The following is a 6,604-nucleotide window of genomic DNA, read 5'->3' as shown; positions in this document are numbered from 1 at the left end:
AAAAAGTGAATTATGGAGGCAGATCTCAACATTGCTACACGACGCAAGGAAGTTATTGGCAAATTATCTCAGCAGAAACACCTTTCCATTTTCATATATTAAAATTTTGTTAGCCAAAATGCAATTTGATGCTAAAAATTTAATTTAAGCTTAAAGTCTAGTCAAGTTTACTTAAACAAACTATTTTTTTTTATTATGTATTTGTATACAATCTACTCAAAAAGATAATAATTAAATGTAATGGCAAGATCAGAAAAATGCCAAAAGTTATTGTCCCCCAACGTTAACAATACAATAATACCGACGTGATTTGCTTTATTATTGCACCAAAACGTCTAGTTATTTATTGGACTAAAACGTCCACTCTTTCACTCACCCCGCGACCAACTAACTTTCTGTCACTTCCTCTAGCACTGACAAACCTCCACTTCAGCTTACGCTAATTATTCTCAACTTCTTCTGATTTCTCTTTACTTAATACTAACTCTCTTTACCTAACTTACTCTAGCACTCCCCCTCAGAGACGAAGAACCTGTGGGGTCAAACCGAGGAACGACTTTGGTTCCTCACAATACATATAACAATGTATATGAATAATGCAAGCAGGTGAATAAGAAAATATGTAAGGTACGTATATACAAAGTAAGTGTATATATATGTATATGATTATGTATAAGTAGGTGAGTGCATATATATATGTATATATATATATATATTTTTTTTTTTTTTTTGCTCTGCGAGCAGGAGGTTGAAAATCTTCAAAAGATACTGCTGGTTCTTAGTAGCAGCAAATACGACTTCTACGTGCCAAAAACTAGCTGCTTCCGACACCGTACATAATGCGCAAATCTGCCTCAAGGCGCTAAGGCGACATATTGCCGCCACCTTTCGGTACACTGCCATCACCGTGAGTGCAACGGCCCAAATTGGGCTTCCGTACATTATGATCGAAGTTAGCACCGTGACTATTACCCTTCGGTTAGTGAATCTAGGGCCTCCAATATTTGGCATAAACCTCACTAATGTCATCTGGATGCCGCCAGCTTTGTCAGCCGCGTACTCAACATGGTGCTTAAAATTGGATCGATGTTCGAGCATAACTCCAAGGTATTTCAGGGCAGGAGATGACTGCACCGTGAGCTGCCCGACTCGTATACAGCATGTTTCCGCCCGTTTCCTGCTGCTTATTAGAACCGCTTCCGTTTTATGCTCTCCTAGCTCCAGCCCTACCCCTTCTAGCCACGCCTTCACTTTAACGATAGCCTCGTTAGCCCTCGCTTCTACCTGCGCAAAGTATTTTGCAACCACTACGTTTGCTATATCATCGGCAAAGCCGACGATAATTACTCCGGCACATTACATTACATTACATTATGTTGCACAGGAGGGGACCGAGGACTGACTCCAGTGGGACACCCGCCGTTATTTTATGCGATTGTTTTCCTTCATCGCTATTATACACTAACGTGCGGTTCGAAAGGTAGCTTGTTATTATCTCAAGTATGGAACCCGCATTCTTATAACGACGGCGCAGTACTTTTTATCACCGCCTCTCCATCGGCCTCTGGCTATAGCGTCTGAGGCAAGCGCCACGACATGGCTTATGGCATCTATCGTAGACCGCGCTCCTCCAAATCCATACTGGTTATCCGAGAGAACACGCCTTTCTTCGACTACAACTAGCAGGCGATCGTATACAACCCTTTCCAATATCTTGCCCATTACGTCCAAGAGGCAGATGGGTCGGAGTGACGTTGGCTCGTTCAGTGGCTTATTGGCCTTCGGAATAAGGACCAGCCTTTGAACTTTCCATTCGTCTGGGAATGTCCTTTCTTCCAGACACCTTTGCAGCATCGTCATGAAGACGTCCGGCCTCCTTGGTATCGCTGCCTTTAAGGCCTTGTTTGGGACGTCTGGGCCGGGGGTTTGTTTGCCCCCAATCCGTTTGCAGGCGCTTAAAAGGTCGTCAGTAGTATTTGCTGGTATTGCTTCCTCTTCTCTGCCGTGGAGGTTTATCAACACATGCGGCGGCCTTTGCGAAAAAAGCGTTACTACTATTCGCTGGAGCGCTAGCGGATACGCGATTTGCCGCGTTTTCTGTCCTTTGAACTTCTTTACGGCGGTTTTATATGCCACGGGATAATAAGAGCATCCTGGCATATATCCTCAAAGCTTCTACTTTTGCTAGCCATTATGGGTTTCTTTAAGTCACTGCGCAAGTCTCTGTAGAGTGTGAGCAGTTCATTACTGTTTGCCCTCCCTTTCGAGCGCTGCACTTTTCTTCTGGCTTTTAAGCAGTTCGTTTTAAAGGACGCTATCTCATCGGTCCACCAATAGCATGGAGATCCTTTCTCCCTGTATTTTTTCTTCGAGGCCTTACGAAACATATCTCTCCGCCCATCGTTCAGAAGAGATACTTTCAGCATGGCGAATGTCTCCAGCAAGCTGCGTCCTCTCGCATTGCAGGCCTTACTGCCCCACTCAAAGGGCCAAGCATTGAAATTCCCCGCAATTAGTACGGACGGCTTTCCCTGAGCGTGTTCCACGAGTAAATTTAGCATGTGTTGAAATTGACCTTGTGTGCAGCTTGGAGGAGCGTAGCAACTGTAGCAGCATATATATTTAGCTGTTGCCCTGACGCCCACAGCCCACATCCAAGAGTACTATAGGAGTGGGCGCCCAAATTGCTGCTTTTTTGGACGCATCGGTTACCCAGGTACTCTGCCCTGTCCTTCGATATGGTTCTCTCAGTAGTACCAGGTACACCTCTTTCTCAACGACTGTTTGCCGAAGTAGGCCGTGAGCAGCTTCGCCGTGGTTGAGATTAATCTGCATTGTTCTCATTTCTGCGCTTTACTGACCAGTGCCTGCTTTAACAGTGGACATTTCCCGCTTCCCGCCACGTGCTTTGCGCCCACATTCGGCGTCCCCCTGCAGAATATGCAAGGAGGCTCCTTAGTGCAGTTTTTCGCAATATGGCCTCCCTCTCCACACCTCCGAGACGCCCTCGACCGGTCAGATGGGACTGCACATTGCTTTGCTATGTGCCCATACTCCAGGCATTGGAAAGATCTCAACAAAGGTATGCCCTCTTTGATCCTACAGATCACCCAGCCTTTACGCAGTTTTCCAACTGCCAAAAGTTTAGCGGCTTCTTCCTGCTGTAGGCTAATGAGCGCCGTCTGCATGCCGCTATATGCTTTCCTTAAGTTAACCACTTCTGCGGATGTCACCCCATATTGGGACTTAAGTGCGCTGCTTATGTTTTCCCTGGTGCTGACTTCGTCGATGTGTTTGCACTCGACCACTCTGCGTTGCTTCAGACACCAAACTTTGGCCTCCCTTCCTAGAAAGAAGCCCACTGCCACTCTCAGCTCTTCTGCCTTTCCTCCGCTCTGGTTTAGTTGCAGTTGAAGCTCGCCTTTCTGCGTTCTTCTTATTTTCTGCACCGCCTCACCAAATTGGCTTATTTGCAGTTCGTCGTTAACCTTGCGGAGCATATCCGCACAGGTGAGCTCGCCTTTAGCTGCTATGACAATAGCATCGGGTCTACCCTTGAGAGGTCTTTTTGGCCGGTCTGCATTTCTTTTCTTCTTCGGTTTCGCTTTGACTTTCACCCACTTAAAGTCCTTCGGTGGGTGACGGCCGTTAGGGACGTCTGCCGTGTGCTGTTCGGCAGCCCCGGTTATGGTTACGTTACGACCGTTGGAGGTCGGCATGTCCACATCCGCGGGCTGCTTACGATTGCGCGCCCCAGGCTACGTTCGTTTCTGCCCGTTTGCATTGTGTAGCGGCGTGCTTTGCGTGCCCCCGTCGCTATGGTCCATCACCTTTTGGGCATATGTGCGCAGCGAAGTTTGGAGACTCTTATCCTTCTTTGCGAATAGTGCGTGCGGCGTCCTTATCAATGCGGCATTTTTCATACGTCGTTTTGATGCCGTCTATTGTGTCGCGGATTTGTTGGTTTATATGCTGCCTCTTTCCATCATTTTCCTGCAGCATCTTTACCAAATCTTTTATGTAGTCGTCCAGCCTTCCGAAGGCTTCCACGTTCCCCACATCCTCTGGTGTGTGATTTGACGTCCCTGGGAGCCTTTGTCCGATATGAGGGTGCGTTTGCACTCCTACTCGCGACCTCATTGTTCTCTCGCTTACTTTGAAGGGATTCTCTTCACTAAAAGCACCGGCGTGGCCCGTAGTGCCTGTTAATATGTTTGCTTTTAGGTTAGTAGTAGTCATTTTAATTGGAATTGAGCCCCAACTAGGAAGCCGCTATCCGCTTCCGCTGGTGTAGCTGCTGTTAGGACCCCATGGTTATCTTTGCAAGCAGTCAGGCCATGCAGTGGGTTGAGATTGAGACTAGCGTTCATTGCCAGGTCAAGCATTAGCCAGGGTCTACACCCTCCAACTTAACAGTGAGGCCTAGAACGTACTTCCCAGACTTGCCATAATTTTAACGGGGCGGAGGCGGTGTCAGCATTATCCCCAAAGCCATTTCGGCTGGATGTCACTCCAACCAACTCAGGTAACGGGGTACTGCCACCACCAGCTCAAAATCAACGATTCAAGTAAGTGTTCCGGTATGACATAATCAATACTTTACCGGAATCGGTCTTAATGCCTATCCCTAGGCTTCGTAGAATTGTCTCCCTCGGTGCCACCCCCATACTAAGGGTGGAGAGCACCTATTCCCCTCCTCCTCCTAATTTTATAAATTAAGCGACATGCAATGTGTCGAGCATTCTGAAACTACTCCGTGTAGATTTGACTGCAAAAACCCCACCTCTACATAGAAATCTAACAAGCAAAAAATTTTAACATCATTGACATACATTAGAACTTTTTTGCTACAAACGCAAGTACAAAGATGGCTAAAAAATAATACAAATAATAGCGGAACTAAGTGAAACACCGGACAATGCAGAAATATCCCGAAAAAAAGCTGAATTAAACAATAATTTTTGACTTTATTCAGTAAGATAAGATTTAAACCAAAAGATCATGATGTCTGAAAAATCAATGGATTTGAGTTTATAAACTAATAGCCGGTGACTGACTTTATCAAAAGGTTATAAAAATTCGGTATAAATTACATCAACTTGTTTGTCAAAAGCAATACATATACTATAAGGAAATTTCAATAAATTATTTCAATAAAAATATCCACTGAAGAAGTCATGCTGCCAACAATATAAAACAGGTTGGATGACCCGAAAAGGTTACTGGCAATTCAAACAACCTAAGCGAAATGCTTCGTTTTCCAATTGCCCTATAGTTTTAATATCTTCTCTTCGATCCTTTGTAACAGAAGATAATATGTTTTATCGTCCAGTCTAAGCCAGGCAATTTTATGTAAGGGAGTAACACATTCGATTAATACTGTAGTGTGAATAACACAGTTCAGTACACTGATCATACTATAACCTTAATAATAATTAAACCAATTTCTCTCAACTCATTAAAAACTTAAATACTAATTACTTATAAGGAATTTATAATATCTCACAACCTGAGAAAAATTAATGACGCATTTCAAAATTTTGTAAAACGCATTACAAGGTGGTGAACGCTATTTTCAAATAGAATATTTTATTTTATTTAGTTTAATATGTAACACATGATTCAATAAATCGTTTGAATCAACACCAAATGATCAATACGTAATAGGCCCTTTGATTTATTTTCTTAGAGACCGGTTGATCCAATCATAGGGTGTGCAGCGGAAGAGGAGCGCTCCGACGTACCTCAGTTCAAGTCACAGGTTAACACATCCCAGTCAAGCAGATTCTCTTTGGTGCTATTATTTTTGCAACCTCTACCAATATAGATTTTGTAGCCCAAAATCACGGCAATATAACCAAGCGATCAGGAGGCTGAAGGTTCTGACGAATAAGGGCACGTGTTATTGTAAAGCTAGCTAGATTGGAGGTAATGGGGGCATTTCACTCCTTATTCAATAAAAACTCCAGACTGTTACAGTCTAGAAATACACGCGCACAAGCGCTTACAAATTGATAATTGAAGCTTTTCTACCGGCTGATGTTATGTCACGAGCTATTCTTCCGTTCAATTTGAGTGGGAGACCACACTGCTGGGTCCTCAGACCGCTGAATCTACTTTCCTCTCATTAAAGGAAAAAAAATCATACTCTTAATAAATGTTATGGGCACAATTTATTAAAAATATTCAAAAAAAATAAAGTATGAAATGAAGGGTTGAAGTAATCATTAAACCTATATTATAATTTTTTTTTACTTTGAAAGTTAATATAAAATTAAATACAGAATGTAAATATATAAATTAACTTACGCTACTATACGGAACAAAGCAATAAAATAATTAAATATATCAGGAACCACAAAATCGTGATGGATACATTCGTTGAGCGTTACGTTTATTTATTTATTTTATTTCTACTTATACATGAAACTCGACTAAACAAATAATAGTCTAGTTCAATTGGCTCTTAATGCAAAACTTATATTAATTAATAATAAAACTTAGTATAAGTACAATAAAACAAATAAGAAGGAAAAAAAAAGAAAAAAGAAAAGAAGCATGTACACAACCAGCATAAAGCCAACCGGTACAGGAACAAATTGCA

Source organism: Glossina fuscipes, unplaced genomic scaffold (assembly GCF_014805625.2).
Source record: "Glossina fuscipes isolate IAEA_lab_2018 unplaced genomic scaffold, Yale_Gfus_2 59889, whole genome shotgun sequence".
Classification (NCBI taxonomy): domain Eukaryota; kingdom Metazoa; phylum Arthropoda; class Insecta; order Diptera; family Glossinidae; genus Glossina; species Glossina fuscipes.
Note: the sequence above shows the minus strand (reverse complement) of the source record.